General features: G+C 38.6%; 1 protein-coding gene across 22 annotated transcripts in view; it reads right to left on the bottom strand.

Moving 5' to 3' along the window:
- Nucleotides 1-15026, bottom strand: part of LOC109368472 (uncharacterized) — a 119862-nt gene extending 104836 nt beyond the window's left edge. For 6 of the 22 annotated variants that reach the window (XR_014885576.1, XR_014885580.1, XR_014885562.1 and 3 more), the window contains exon 1: nt 6255-15026. The gene's annotated coding sequence lies outside the window, so the exon portion shown is untranslated. Of the gene's footprint in view, nt 1-1512; nt 1644-6254 lie in introns of all 22 variants that reach the window. The other 16 variants (XR_014885550.1, XR_014885557.1, XR_014885575.1 and 13 more) reach the window with 10 other exon arrangements.
- Between the last annotated feature and the right edge of the window lie 1852 nt (nt 15027-16878).

Genomic DNA, 16878 nt, shown 5'->3' with positions numbered 1-16878 from the left:
TCCTAGCTTAAATCTCTCCCTGAAAATACACTTTAAAATCTGAAACTAAATAGCTCAGCTATAGTCCCGATGCAAAATACAGTACTACAGATGACACACTGGGAAAAATAAAACAAAATTAACATACCAGTGTTTGTGGCTGGACCACTATACCATTACTGGCATTTTGCTTATGTAGTGATTCCATTGGTGTTTTGCATTACATGGCAAAACCATAGGTTCCCCTTCTAAGAAAAGAATAGCTTAATGTGCCAAATGGTACATCTGGAGAGAAGTACTGCCAGTCTGTAATGCCAAAAAAAAAAAAAAAAAAAAAAAAAAGAAAGAAAGAAAGAAAAAAAGAAAAAAAAAGAAATAAAAAGAAAAAAAGAAAAGATGAAACTGATGCCTGCTGACTATGTTTCTAAATGATGATGTTCCTCACTAAATTCCTATTGAGAATCATATATTGGTAATGTATTGTCTAAAGCTTCCAGGCTAGAAGGCATCTTTAATCCATTACTCTATGGCTTTTTGATTGCTGTTTTTTTTAGCAAATCCTGTAGCTGCAGGGGAGATGAGTGTGGTTTTGGTGAGATAATATTAATTATTACTGCTTTGCTTTAGCTTTTTAATTAAAATATTTTGTTGCCTTCCACTGTTAGTGACTCTTACTAGGCACTGATAAGAGAATTTGTTTGATCTGAGTAATGTAAAATGAAGCCTTGCTTTACTAGTGTGAATTTTGTGTTATATGGTATTTAAGGTTCAGCATATATATCAGAAAAAACAGAAGTAGAAAAGACTGACTAGATCCTATGTGGTTGGTTATAATATACTTCTCTGAAGTACATTACGCTACTACTGTATGAGACACCTCTTCCAAGCAGAGACTTCTGCTCATCTCTGGAAGGTTACTGCATGAATCAGGCTGTTGCTGGCAATGAGATTCCTGCAGGGGGGCCTCTGTGCCCCCTGCCAGTTCTTACAAGGCTCTGTCTGCATCTCCAAATACAAAATACAATCCATCTCAGCAAAAGTAATGTAACATATGTTGTAGAAGATGCTAACACAATAAGGTACAAGAGTAACTCATGGTAGACTCAGGACATCACCAAACATCTGTCCCAGCAGACAAGTAAGGGATACAAAGGCTCCTTGCAGCAAAACTGTGCTGCTAAATCTGTGCCAAACCATCTGAGAACACAACTGTACAAATTTTTTGGTAGCTGCAGAAGCCAAAGCAACTCTCTGGTTTTGAGGTTTGTAACAGCTCCTGCATTACAAAATGCAATCCAAAGAATACGTATGATTTGTTTCCAGTAAAGGTGAGTGACTTTCCAACTGAATACCTCCCTGATTTGATAGTTCTAGGCATGCTTTCTAGAGTTTTTGGAAAGAGATCTACACTATAGATCTCTGAATAAACGTTCCCAAAAATGTTGCTGTAAAGTAATTTGTAACCTGTCTGAAACAGTCTGTGGGCCATATCAGATACTCATTGGAGAAAAGATCTCCCAAAGATTATTTTACCTCACAAAACTTCAGACAGCAAGCTGAGATGGCTGAGACAGACTCCTTAATCCAGTAACGTGAATGCTCCAGGGATTACAGGTCAGTGCGTGTGACAATGTAGACACATCACAGCTGGCATATTTAAAAATCTGTGAAACATAATGGGTCACTGTTACTAGCTTGCATTGCTGGGTTATGACTGTAAGGGGGAGTTAAATGTACATTTCAGGGTTACATCAATTGGAGGCTACCTTTATACTGGGAAATTTCTTATCAGTTAGAACTAAGATATCAGTAGAGCCAGCTTGGTCAAGCTACTGACTATGAATGTTACATATGTTTCCACACCAATTGCTTCACTGCCAGTTCATTTGCATGTAATTGTGCTACAGATGTCCCTGCATTTCTGCTGGATAGATACAGTAGTTCAGTCTTGTGCTAGATAATTACCAATTCCCATATTTATTAATAAATATTTAAAATTAGAATAAACCCATTGCTGACCTTTTCAAATCTCCATCATCATCCTCCGTACATGGACATGTAGCCAATCAAATAGGAAGCTTCCCCATTTCATTAAATGAATAGTGAGGATTTCTTTGAAATTCACTTGTGCTCCCTATATCTGGAAGCTCCTCAAAGCAAACATACTGTGCATATTCAAAGAGAGACAAAGTTGGAAAATAAAGACTAGTTTGGGAAATGGGTGCTAGTTGCTCATCTGTCCTCAAAATATAGTGAATTTTTTCCATTTTAGACATCAGGTTTAGTCATTTTTAGGATCATCCCTAGTTCCTTACTGAAGGAACACATTAGAAAATTGATCTTATCTAAACTATTTCCCTTCTCTGACAGAATATTAATGGAATTTGAACAAAGAATTCACAGTAGCATGTATGTCTACATATGGATGACATTGTGCCTGTGTTCAGACAGACACAATCTACTGAACGCTTTGAAAAGCTTTGGAAGACTGATATGCACAGAGCCTAATAATATTTATTTTGTATGTTTCTGTGCTTCATTTTATTGAACAATGAGGAAAAAGAATGTAATAGCAAAAGAACGAAGTTCACAGTGAAAATAGATGTGGCGTGGTTTTATCCTATGATAATGTAACAGTTCCTTAATATTTAACTTTTATAATAACAGCTAAATTAGATACATGCTTTCAAAGACAAACTGTTCCAGGCCTTGTTATTTCACAGATGGTGGATGTAGAGATTAAGTGACTGGCTGAAAGTAACACAGGAAGTCTGTGGCAAAGTCAAAAACTGATCCAAGGACTCCTGATTCCTATCCAGTGACTGAACCACAAGATTACCATGTCTTCCAGTGTTGGAAGACATTTTTTACCTGTATATACTGTTGGACTTCAACACGCTCTGTTAAAAGAGCTCTCAGTGCAATTAAAAAGCACCATTTCTTATCTCCTGTAATCTCCATGGTTGGCCTCAAAAGCCCTGACCCCTCCCAAACCTGGATGGAGGTTCATGAGCCCCTTACATCACAGTTTGTAGATACACAGCACTGTCAGCCCATTTCTTGCCTGTTCTGCCTCACAGTCCATTTGCTAAACCTGCAAATTTGTGTCTTTGAAAAGCTCCCTGATGCAATTTGTCCAGGACTGCAAAGCACCAGAAATAAAATTCAGAAATTTCCTACAGTTTTACCCTGGTGCTGGTCACCTCTAATCAGCTATCTACTCAGTTCCAACATAGAGTACCTCAGGTTCTTGCTAGGTGAAAAAAGAATGCAGCTTCCACAAATCTGCTAGAAATTCTGAGGGAAAATATAAAACAAATATGAAAAATGCTTGTATAGAGTAATAAATTAATACAGAAGGCTACAGCAAATATAAAATTATTTTTAAATGGTGATTATTTCACTTTAAAAAAGTCCACAATATTCATAAACATACATACATGTGTTTATTGTGCTATAAAATCAGTTCATCCAGCTTTGTTTCAATTAGATTCCATAATGTATGGTGGATCAAAACTGAAAAAGTGTATCCTTTCAGTGAATGCCAGGCAAGTTATGATTAAAAAAGATTTTGGAATGGACTTTCCTGAGCAGCTATGGAAAAATCACATACTCATTGTTTTAGTTGTTCTCCCTTCCCCAAGCACAAAAACATGCTTTTATTAAACATCAGTCAGAAAGGAAGTGGCAGAAGGAATGGCTCTTAATACTGTCCCGTCCAACATAACTTCCCAGCTCTCAGCATATACTGGTGTGTGAAGATAGCCCATGTCAAGTGTACCTTCATTAAACTTCTTGAATTACCTGAAATACCTGCTAGCTATTTCTGAGCAACAAAATCAAAAGTAGGTGGTAACAGATATACAAAAATGCCATTTCTTCTCTTAGTTCAACAATAGGAACTAGCAAATCCTAGTAAAGATGTAAGTCAGACTAATAATTTTCAGTTGCCTTCTCCACTTTGACCAGTTCTCACTGATAAGTGAGGAAGTTTTGCAATGACAATGACAGCTCTTAAGGCAAGAGGATTATCATTAAAGAGAATTAGCTGAGAATGGTCACTTGTCAATATTTTAATCATTTCTTCCACTATCATAGCATTTGTCACATATTCTTTATATAGACATAGAAATGCCAACAAAACATTAAGTACGAACTATTAAGTTAGTCTGAGAGTTCCCATTATGAATAAACAGAGTACCTTACTTGTGCTACTCATTAATTTAGTTGTGCAAGATAGAAGCAGGACTGTGCTCATACAGACAGCCATGAAGTGGAAACAAACAGGTCTGGTATGGAGAATCATGCTATAAATTTGATCAGAAATCCCTGGAAGGCACTCTGTCATTGGTATATTATCCTCCTATTCTACCCCATATCTGACTATTTACTGACAGTTGACTTAAGTGGCAATTTATTATTACTCTTGGGTGTACTAGGCAATCCATGCACACTGAAGCCCAGTGTGCAGCAGTGTTCAAAACAGTACACTCCTAAATTCCAGAACCTCATGTTCTCTAGCAGTGATAAAACAGGAAGGGATAAGATGCAGAGTATCTCTATGAGGGTCCAAGAAGGCATACATTCAGACAGATTTGCAATCCCCCCATTGGCACTGTTAGCTCAACAATAAGCCAGGATTTATTTTTTATTGTTTATTTTAACAGAGTGATAGGAGATACTTGCACAGCAGTTTGGCGTTCAGGTTCTGATAATTGCTAATGTTGGGGATTGGAAGTTTAGTCTACAATTTGTCTTAAGAGCAGAGAGAAAAAGGGATAATAAAAGGAATACGAGGAGATTTGTGACTGTTGTGGAAGAGCTTTTGGGGTCTGGCATTTGGAGACTGGTCAGTGTATGGGGCACACAAGGAGAAGTTGCTTCCACACAATCCTCCTCCCATCTCTAACACATTTTTCACAGCAACAAATTGTCCTTGGCATGACTCATGTTTCCAACTTGAAAAAATCCTCCACCATTCCCCCCTTGATCCCTCAGAAGGCATTCGTTTACTACTTTAAAAATATCAGGTCACACTATCTCAGCTGCATTATAAACAAAGACAAACAAAACAACCCAGAACAGTTTTTTGTGTGTGGAACAAGAACAAAACACTTCAAACCCAAAGAAGTTTCCAATAAGTCACTCATTGAAATTCAGGAAGAAAAAACCCCAAAGGGTAAAAATACCCCCACGTATCCAAGTTCTCTGAGGCCATTTCTTTCCCTCATCTGTGTTCCATCATCTTCTTCCTTATCCAAAAAAGCTGTGGTGTCCGTGGGAGTATGAAAAAACATTGGTGTGACCACCAAAATGAACTCTCTGTCTGGCAGCACAAAGCCACGCGTTATCCTGTCTCCAGGAACTCAGCCTTGCTTCAACAATCATAAATATTCTCTGATGAGAAAGCAAAAGGTAATCATTCATCCAGACTGAATAATACCTTAAAACCTTGAAAAACACACTGGGATGCATGCTTTGTCATCAGGCAGAAAGTAAGTGCCATGGGAAGCAACTTGTGATTGGCTTCATGTGAAGATTACAGCCTGAGGGACACTCAGCACTACTCACCTCTGACATGGCTGGAAAGAGCTTTGGGTTTTGCCCTTTTGAAGGCCAGAATCAAGCCTGTGGTCATTAAGTTTATCCAAGGCAGTATGAAACTTTCCTGACTCCCTCACATGGTATAATATTTCCCATTTATTTTGCTTGTCAGCTCCATCCCATCTTGAATATTTACCAGAAACCAATCTTCACATTACATAGACATCACTAGGCATAATTCCTCATAATTCCACAGATTAAAATACTTTATTAGCAAGAGTGATAAGCCTTGACTACATCACTAAAGGTCGAAACTTGAACGCTGAAGAAAGCACCTAGACACAGGCTGACTAATGATAGTTAGCCCATGCTATTAAAGTGTACCCAGAAAGCAAGGTCACTCTTGCAGATACACACTGCCTTCGAAAGTTTACAAGGTTTTACAAAACATTTACGTACATGTTTTTAAAAGAGAAAGAAAAAAAGACTCATTACAATTTTGATGCATAAACACTCTGCTTCTGTAAGCAGATCCACATGATCTGTAATGTACGTCATAGTCTTACAAAAATTATTCTTGAGAAGATTATCTTTATAACTTGCTTTCATTTAGACAGGAAATAAAAGAGATCTAAATGTAAATCACTCTCCTCTCTTGGCCTCTATTTCCATCTCCCAGCAAAGAAGTTAATAATATATTTACGGAGAATAAATAGTAACTTTATGCTTACCTATATGCATTCTCCTTTTATGTTAATCTTTTACATTAAATGTGATGTTGGCACTCAAGGTAGAAACAGGTAATAAAACTGACCTGGTTATTAGTCAGTGTAGTTTCAGAACTATATTCGCATTTCTTCCTTGGAGAATGTAACTGATTATTGACACAATGGAGGCCAAGCATGCATTTATGGTGCATGATATCATTGTGTGTCTAATAGAGGGAGTTTACTTATTTCACAGATGACTACCACAAGAGAATGTAATTGCTCAATAATGTGTTGATATACCCATGGGAAGGATTTAAGTCATCTGAGACCTGTATTGGTACCTTGCCAGGGTCCCCAGCAGTACATCAAATTTGCACAAAATGGAGGAACTGTGGCCATTTTCCACAGTAAAGACAAACAGAACAACCTAGGAAGTCAAGAAGAGCAAAAAAGGCACTCAAAAGCAAGAAGTTGGTTAGACTTTCTGTTGTCATGAAGAACTTAAGGGCTTAATGCTAAAAAGAAAAAAAAAAAACCTACTTCTTAAGTTTCTGATTTAAAAGACAAAGAAATATTTAAAACAGTTTTTTTGCTTGTTTGTTTGTTTGTAATAGAGGACTAAGATGCTGTGTGTATTGCAAGGTGACGTGCTGCTTTAAGGAAAAAAAAAAGAAAAAAATATTTATCAGAAAACTGAATATAACTAGAGCGGAGAAGAAAATGTTACTCAGATGCGGGAAATAAAAGCTCTAAGAGTGACAAATTTTTAAGAGGAGAAATACAGAGGATGTTCTGCATCAATGAAAAATTATCTCAGTAACAAAGGCTTAAAACCAGGTAATACACTTGACTGAAAAACTGTTTATTGGAAACAAAATCTTTAAAACACCTACACTTTGTTATTTTTTCATGTATCAAGTTAAAGTGAAACATCTGATAAATCATCAGTGAGAAAAAAAACAAAAAAAACCCCAAACAATAAAACAAAGCAAAACAGCCAAAGCAGAATTCCGAGCTCACTGAATATTGCAAATCAAGCAGCATAATACAAAATCAACTCAAAAAAAAGAAATATTTTCTACTTCTCAGGGACACAAATCGTCATATGGTGAGGATCAGCTTGCTGGATGCCAACGGAAGGCTAATCAAACAATTAAAGTTCAGGTACATTCACCTAATATTTTGTATATTAAGTTCTTGATTAGAATTTAATCTTTGGACACGTTGAGAAGCATTTCAAGCCAATGGAAATTGCAGCTCTCTTCACTGAGACCATAATACCATAAAGAAACCCTGAGGTTATAACAAAGAATGATCCAGACAACCCTCACTGGCCAGGGAAAACCTGGATTTAAAGCTTCTCTCAGTTTCTCCCTGGAAATGTATTCCTACATTTTCAAAATATGTTATGGGAAGTTTTCTTCCCTCCATTCTATAATGACAATGGTCAGAAGAACTTGCTCATTCTCAGCATAAAGTGGTTCAAACCTCAGCCCCTATGTCAAATGATCTGATTTGATGAGATGCATCACAATAGGGCCTAAGCATAACCTACTGCACTAAAATAAAATAACATCTTATACTACTTCAGCTAATTTCATTAGTTTTTCCAGAGGGTCCTTTCCCTACAGCCCTCAGTGTATCCTCCCCCTCCTCTTTTCCTGATCTGATTTTTTCCATTTTCAGATATGAATTAGAAATCTGCCCAATGGCAGGTGGGTGGAGGTACTTCACATACTATGTTTTGTTGGTAGTGTAGCAGTTATATGTGCTCAACTCTTTTGGTTGCCCACAGGAATTTCCAGGGTGGTGTAAACAGACAGATGTGGGTTCTTTTCTGCTATAGATCACACCATAGAGAGATATCAAAGGAAAAATACAAACCTATGTATAATGTACTAGTGGTAGTGTTTGAAGTTCAGAACTTTAAAGACAGGCCTCTGAATGCATTGTTTCAACTGCTTGGTATGGACACTTAGGCCGCTGGATAGCTTCTGAAATCAAAACATCACTGAGAATTTTTCCAAGTATTTGAGAGTCCATACAAATGAAGTGAACATGGGCTCAAGCACCAGCATGTCAAACCTGCTTGCACCTTCACAGCACTGCCCTATTCTCAAATGCAAAAAGTGGTCTTGCCTTCTTCTAGGTTTGGTTTTACTTTAGTGGGGCACCTAAACTTCCATAATCTCTGTACCGTTGGCAGAGTAAAGGGAAGGGCTTCAAGGATATGTATGACAAGACAGACATTCTGCAGGTATAGACTATCAAAGCTCTTTTATCTTAGGCTAGCTCCTATTAGCCAAGAAATTTTGCTCCTCCCCCTCTTTTCATTTTTACTGGTACATTATACATAAATCATTTTTGCCATGTGATGTTTGTCTGCCATAATGACATTTCATCCCTTGAGATCAACAAGCAGCACATGATTAAAATCACGTTGACTCAACAGTCACTCTTACTCTGGAATTTCCAGCGAATGCTTTTTTCATTGTTAATTTTTTCAGGAGGACTTATATTAGGACTTATATTTGTGTCATTCCATTTTACAACATGATTCATAGCTGGACAAAGATTTTTTAAGTAGAATGAGAAAAGAAACTTGCTTTTAATAGCACTGTACTGATACCTTGTGCTCACAATGCTCAGTTCCTAACCTTTATTTGGAAATGCCTTGAATAAGAATTTTGTGTGAGCAGGAAGAACTTGGGGATTGTCTCACCCCCGGGCTTTCATTTGTTATGAGGCCTGCTTCCTCCTTTGGAGAGTATAAGCGGGAGGGGGAATGACTGTTTACATGGGAGGACAGTGATAGGACAAGGGGGAATGGTTTTAAACTGAGACAGGGGATATGTTAGATATTATGAGGAAGTTTTTCACACAGAAGGTGGTGAAGCACTGGAACAGGTTGCCCAAAGAGGTTGTGGATGCCCCATCCATGAAGGCATTCAAAGCCGGGTTGGATGTGGCAGCCTGGTCTGGTGGTTGGTGACCCTGCACATAGCAGGGGGGTTGAAACTAGATGATCATTGTTCTCCTTTTCAATCCAGGCCATTCTATGATTCTGTGATTCCTGTCACTGTTGTGACAAGAAAGACAAACGTTGCCACTGCTTTGGTTCTTTCCCTTTCCTTCCCTCACAAGTTGAGAGAAAAACTTCCTCCATAAAAATGTAATTATTTAGAAGACTCCACCTCCTCCTGCCTCCAGTATTTCTTCTATAAACACTCAGTCAAAGAGACATGTTCAGTGCAGTACTTCGCATAGCTCTCTTTTCTGCTTAAACTCTAAAGATGGAATGCAGTCACAGTCAGCTCCTGAGAGACAGCAACAATTTTTTCTTTATCTTGACTGCTTTAAGATACCAGCCAATTCAGGATTCTTCAAACAGACCCTTCCAATCAGCTCAAGAGTTAACTTCCTAGGCTTTGCCAAAACAAGAAGGAAAAGAAAGCCCTAAGCTGGGCTTTTCAGAAATAACTGCCTATAGCTATTTCCATGTATCTCTATGATCTTGCAAATGGATTACCACAGGTAGAGTTATGTGTCAACACAAATGACTTTTACCAAAAGGGGAATCCTCTACGGGCCTTGGGATTCATATATATATGTATCAGGGTATATGTGACAGCTGTATTCTCACACTCCCAAAACACAGTATATTCACTGCATTATTTTTCTCAGTTGTGCATTTTCTAAAATGCTGGAATTACCCACATTATCCTCATACCTTCAATACAGACATTTTATTAATTAATTAATTTATTTATTTATTAGCTTCTGAAAAGAATGAAGAGAAAAAATGTAAAAATGTTCCAGAAAGAGATGACTACAAAATGATGGAGATTTTGCAACTGATGGCTACTAGTGGTGTAATAGCTGCTGCAAAACTGAATGAAATGCCAAGAATTCTAACTGTGGTAGATTTAGCTCAGATGTCAGGGACTGTTTATCTGACTGATAAACAGTCCAGTCACCAGGTATAGAGATGCTGATGAATGCAAGAATCAATAAATTGCAGAGGGAGAGAAAATAAAAGTAGACAGACTAATACTGTGTGAGTAGGAAAGTATCGGTATCTCCAATGGGATAAAATACACATGCAATTCAGACAGCATTGAACCAAGCTTCTGCTGCACAACTCCAGAAGAAGGGTGCCTTGGCTCTGTTTCACAGGGACCACCTCTAACAGCTGAAGGCAGTTCAGTGGCTAATTTAGTCCTTCGCCTCGCTTACCGATACTGCCAACAGGGCTGCTAATTAGTACTAGCTGTGATTGTGGTTTCTGTGATGTGGACAGATGCTTGCGAAAAGCTGGATGGAGACCACCAACTCACTTCAGACAGGCCACTAAACAGCTATCTGAGGGTAACCACTGGGTCGCTAGCAACTTTGGTTAGGTTCAAACTAGTGACTTCAAGGTGAAAAGGCTCCATATTCAATTACCAGTCCCCTGAGTCATCCCATCCACCCTCTATAGTTATTCCAAAGAGCTTTGGTAAGCAATATCTGAGGACATTACATGTGTTCAAAATGCTAAAAATATAGTTCTGAGAGCGCAAGGGAAAGATCAGATCATCGAAAATTTTCTGTTCTTTTGATTAAGAAAAAAAAAAAAAGAAGAAGAAATCATGATCCTAACACCTTAGGAAACAGTTTCTCTTTTTTTCCCCCTCTTTTCCTTTCTTCTTTAATAATTGGAAGGTTTTTTTTGTTGTTGTTGTTGTTTTCTCTTTTGCTGTTCCAATTAATTTTGCGCAAATATCAGAATACTGAAGAGGGTGTGTTCTTGGAAAAAATATACATTTCTTTTACCTTTCTATTTTCTAAATAGACAAATCTGTAGTAGAAAGAATGGTGGGGTTGTGAGAAAGGTTTCAAGAGCAAAACATGATGTTAAAACATGGATTTAAAAAAGCCAAGCACTGAAAATGACAACTCCCAGGGATTCCGCCCAGGGCTTCTTGAACATACAGATTTGTTTTAAGAGTGAAACTGCCCTCTGGTACCCTGGGATATGGTATTTTCAAAGCAACTCATGAGTTCCAGCAATCTATTTTTGTCACCTATCCTGGGATCTGACAACTCTCACCAGGAGCTCAGTTAAACAAGCCTCCAGTTTTTAAACAAAGTGGATTTTAATTGAGAAGCACCTGTGGCGAGAGTCTATTGGCATTATTAAAAAGCAAAAAATCACAGAAGGGAAGGCGCGGGAATGAGCAGGAAAGGGTGGGGGGGGTCCAAGCATACGTCATACCTGCAGCACAGTACCACTCCTTTCATAAAACTCCCTTGAAGAAATGTGTAGGATTTGACTGCACCCCATGAAGAGTGTTTTTCCCAACAAGCTGTTCCCAGGGTGTTGAAAAGCTATCATTCATAAAAAATTATTGAGGGGGAAGGAGGTAGCAAAGGGGAGTTCAGAAGGCCAGGGATGCCAGTGGAAACCACAGAATGAGACCCTCTGTAGAGCATGCACCTGTTTATGGCGACCATAATAGCTTAACTAGAAAGCTTAAAGTTCCAAATTGTGGGGGGTGGGAAAAAGGGAGAAAGAGGGAAAACATAATGAAAGCTTGTTCTAATATCAAAATACACTTTAACCCATGGAATGCAGGCTCATAGTGGATGGTGCAGTTTAGAAGAAAGCACTGACAATCGAAAATACACTGCAGACATATCTTGGTATCATCAAAGACATACAGGCTCAGGCTAGGGATTGGAAGAGGAACCAATTTATGAAGCATGGTGTAAAGAAATTGCTTATCAAATAATATTTATCATTGGCCAAGACAGCTGTTGAAAATACAGAGTGAGTGTCAAGGTCTGTCTAAATGCAATAATGAATGTCTCCTACAACAAGGACTTAACAAGGAAAGTAGAAGAGAGTGAAGCATGAGCCACCCTGCAAAGATTGCACGATACACAAATGTTTAGAATGACAACAAATGTGCTGTAGTTTTAATGACAGTATTAGTGAAATTTCTTGTTGATTTGTGTTATGAATGCAATTTGTCCTTAGTAAGAGATAAAAATGTATTTGAGCTCTCTTGTCCAAGTGAGAAGAAAGAACATTAAGAATGAGACTCCTCGCAGGTATTAGTAACATTGCTGGTTTCCAAGCAGGTAGGTATTTTCATCCATAATTCTGTTATAAAGTAGGTTTTTTTTTGACATTTTTGCTAAGAATTCTCAAAAGTTCTCGAGAAAATAAATTTTGAAGTGAATTGAGGGAAAGCACAGGCAGAATGGACATAAGCTGCAGTTCATGTTTTTCATTAGGCTTTTATGTTCTAAGGCTGGATAGTAGCATTTGATGCAAAGAGCATAGCCTACATATAGATACACTCATGTAGATGTATGTAAATATATATGTACACACCTATATTTATATGTGCATATCTTTACACACACACACATACATTCACAGCTTAGTCTGTTTAGATATTAGAAACACAGAATGTATTAGATTGGAAGTGACATAAAGATCATCTAGTTCCAATTCCCCTGCTATGGGCAGGGCTGCCAATCTCTAGATCAGTCTGCTCAGGATCCCATCCAATCTGGCCTTAAATGTGTCCAGAGTTGGGGCATCCACAACCTCCGTGGGCAACCTGTTTCCACACCTCACCACCCTCTGAGTAAAAAATTTATTTACAAACATCTAACTTAGATCTCCCTTATTTTAGTTTAAAGCAATTCCCCCTTCTCCTATTACTTATCAGACCATGTAAGAAGTTGTTCTTTCTCTTGCTTATAAGCTCCCTTCAAGCACTGGAAGGTTACAGTGAGGTCCCCCTGGAGCCTTCTCCAAGCTAAGCAAGCCAAACTTCTTCAAACTTTTTTCACAGGAGAAGTTCTCCAGCCCTTTGATCATCTTCGTGGCCCTCCTTTGGACTCTCTTCAACAGCTCCACTTGCACTGGGGACCCCCAGGCTTGGACACAGTACTCCAGATGGGGCCTCACAAGGGCAGAGTAGAGGGGGACAATCACCTCCCTTTCCCTGCTGGTCACCCTTTTTGATGCAGCCCAGGATATTGCTGGCCTTCTGAGCTGCAAGAGCACACTGCTGGCTCACGTTGAGCTTTTTGTCCATCAGGACCCCCAAGTCCTTCTCCATAGGGCTGCTCTCAATAAGTTCTCACAGTCTGTTTCCATATTTGAAATTGCTTTGACCCATGTGCAACACCTTGCAGTTGGCCTTGTTAAACCTCTTTAGGTTCATGTGGGCCCACTTTTCAAGTGTGTCTATGTCCTTCTGGATGATGTCCCTCCTTTCTATTGTGTCAACTGCACCACTCAGCTTGGTGTCATCAGCAAACTTGCTGAGAATACACACAATCCCACTGTCTATGTCACCGTTAAAGACGTTGAAGAGCTCCAGTCCCAAGATGACCCCTGGGTGATACCGCTTGTGACCAGCCTCCAGCTCGACATAGAGCCATTGACAATGACTCTCTAGCTATGACCATCCAATCAATCCTTTATCCACCAAATAGTTCAGCCTTCGAATCCATATTTCACCAATTCAGAGGTAAGAATGTAGTGCAGGACCATGTCAGAAGCTTTGCACAATTCCAGGCAGACAACATCATTGCCCTTCCTTGGTCCACTGATGCTGTCACTCCATCATGAAAGGCCACCAGATTAGCCAGATACTGTCTGCCCTTGGTAAAGCTGTGCTGGCTGTTTTGGATCACCTCCACATCTTGCATGTGCCTTAACACAGCTTCCAGGAGGCTCTGTCCCATGATCTTCCCAAGCACAGAGGTGTGGCTCACTGGCCTGTATTCCCTGGGTCTTCCTTTCCCTCCTTCTTGAATATGGGAGTAATGTTTCCCTTTTTCCAGTCACTGGGAACTTTGCCTGACAGCTAACATATTTCAAATATGATGGAGAGCAGCTTGGCAACCACATCAGCCAGTTCTTTTAGAACCCTGGGATACGTATCATCGAGTCCCATAAACTTGTACACATTCAGTCTCATGAGATAGTCTCAGACTTGCTCCACTCTTATACTGGGAAGAATCACAGAATTACAGAATCACAGAATGGCCAGGGTTGGAAGGGACTTCAAGGATCATGAATCTCCAACCCCCCTGGCACATGCTGGGCTACCAACCTCCCCTTTTAATACTAGACCCGTTTTAGAAGTTCAGGGAAATAAGAGATGTGGAAAGCCTGACTGACTGTGAAAACCAAAGCAAAGGACTTGCTAAGTACCTCAGTCTCCGCCATATCATTTATCGGAGGAGGTACACAAAGAAGGATGCCTTTTTGTATTCCAAACTTCTGAAATGGCTGGAGTCTGGAAAGAAATGGAGGCATATTACTTTCACAATTACCATGTGATCAAACTACAAGCAACTGGAAATGGATCTCAATATGGAAAGCATTATTTAATCCTAAACAGGGACACTGCTAACAGGTCTGCATGTAAACAACACCTATCTAAATATCTCCCACATATAAAAGAACAAGAAACATTTGTCTTCAGTCATGTTTTTAGCCTGCCGTGACTTCAACATACCCAGGAGCAGCTCTTAAGGAAATGAAGTGGCAATCCACCTGATGAACGACCCGGCGTCTCGAACATCTCCGCATCCGAACAGCTGGGAAGGAGCGGCATCAGCACCTTGGACAGCACCGCTGGGCCTCCAAGTGGGAGGAGGTCAGCTTCGAAGATTGCGGTGTCCGGACGCCCTTTGCCGAGCTCAGAGCACTTTTCCCTACGGATACCCCGACACTGACAGCTGCCAGAACGGTGGCATAAGGTGGAGACCTAGCGATTTTAGTGAGGAAGTGAAAACTGAAAGAAAAATGGTTGCTTCTGCTTACCTCTCAATTTCTTCCTTTCTAGCATTTAATACGAAGAAGCAGCCTGTGATAAAGCTGTAAGAAAGCAAGTTTTAAGACAACATGAGACAATGATGCAGACGCGGCTAGGTATAAAGAAAGGTTTAAGTAATTTTAGGTGCCACCTCACATTTGCATTGCTTTTATTTGGAAATAAAGGGGAGATTTTAAATCTCCCTACCCAAACACTCACACCAAGTTCAAAATATAAAATAAACTGCTAAATAAAGATGGGTGACAATGGCATTAAGTGCCAGGGATTTTATTTTTTGTTGGTTACAGTTACAAAAAATGTATTTTACAAGTACTTAAGGCAAAAAGAATCTAAGTTATTAGATGAAACAGTAAAAAATCAGAATTCTACAAACATTTAAAATTGTTTCTCACAAGTAAAAAGAGGCTTTTTAAAATTCTACTCATTATATAAAAAATAGACCTTAAAAAAAGATCTGATCACTATTGTTTGAAAACACTCAAAAGCGATAAGATGGTCACAAGACTTGATCTGACTATTCTGCCTCTTTACAAACTCAATAAAGCTTGCTTTTTATGACTGATTGCTGTGCTGTATTAATCCCCTACCATATAAAACAAGCCTATTGGAGTCTAGGACTCCACTGGGGGAGTACAGGGAAGCTGTTGTGTTCTGAGAATTAATCCATCTAGGAAAATCAAAAGCCAACCACTCACAATACAGTAATCAGCGTGTTCTCCACCGTGAAAGCCCTACATTTCCCATTTAGAAAACACAACCATTACTCCATTATGCACTGAAACACACAAAACCCTTTTACTAATTTGTGTTTGTTATTATTTGCTTTATATTTACAGGTTTGTGCGCATGATGGGTACACAACGATTAGGTTAAAAAAAAAAAAAAAGGAAGAAAAAAAAAGCTTCCTATTCCCTATTGCTTAAAAGGAAAAAGGGACTCCCACTGTTTTTTCCACAACCGAAGGTCTTTCTGGATTTGCTTTGTGAATAGGATTTTAACTCTTTGTTACCCTAAATAAAAGGAAGTTATTTGCATTTTTTTCCCCTCAAATATGAAGTTTATTTTCTGTTCACAATAAGTACTTTTTTCTCACTCTGTTAAACTATCTGACATGAGTTTCCTAACTAGCACAGCTAAAGTGTTTGAGGTTTTATAATTCCTCAATTAAAAACCTTGTCACTTTATTTCTAGGTGCTACGATACTTGATGCTTCTTTGTTAATAAAAGCTTCATCTTTCCTTTTCAAGTCAAAAGATGTTGCCTTCTAAATAAAAAGTGAGGTTTTTTAGAGACTTTTTGTTTATTTGTGTGTTTTTGTCATTTAGGTACTAGAACTATGAATTTTCAGATAATGCTGTGAAGATTAAGATTGCCAGCTCTAAATCTGATGTGCTGTAGTAATTTAACTGTTAAATGAATTCTGGCCCAAGTACAAGAATTGAAGCCTAGGAAAATTATTAAGAGACCATAATCTGATAACACACCTTCTCAGGAAGAACCAAAACCATAAGCTCTTCCATTCAGGTAGCAAATAGCATTTGTCTGTATAAAAAAATTACTTTGTGGATTTTAAACACAACCATTTTTAATATTCTCTGAAATGTTCCTGTCAAATTATTATTTTTTAAAAATGATTTTTTTGCTAAAACAATGTTTTTCTCCATTTGTTTTTAGTTAACTTGTCACTAAAAGAAAAACAAACAAACAAAAAAGTACAGTCTTTTTTCCTAGTCATTATCCCTTTACATATATCCTTTACTTAGTAAATGGATGAAGACCTTGCAATTTTGTAT

Source organism: Meleagris gallopavo, chromosome 1 (genome assembly GCF_905368555.1).
Source record: "Meleagris gallopavo chromosome 1, MGAL_WU_HG_1.1, whole genome shotgun sequence".
Lineage (NCBI taxonomy): Eukaryota > Metazoa > Chordata > Aves > Galliformes > Phasianidae > Meleagris > Meleagris gallopavo.
Note: the sequence above shows the minus strand (reverse complement) of the source record. Positions and strands in the feature narration are given on the sequence as shown.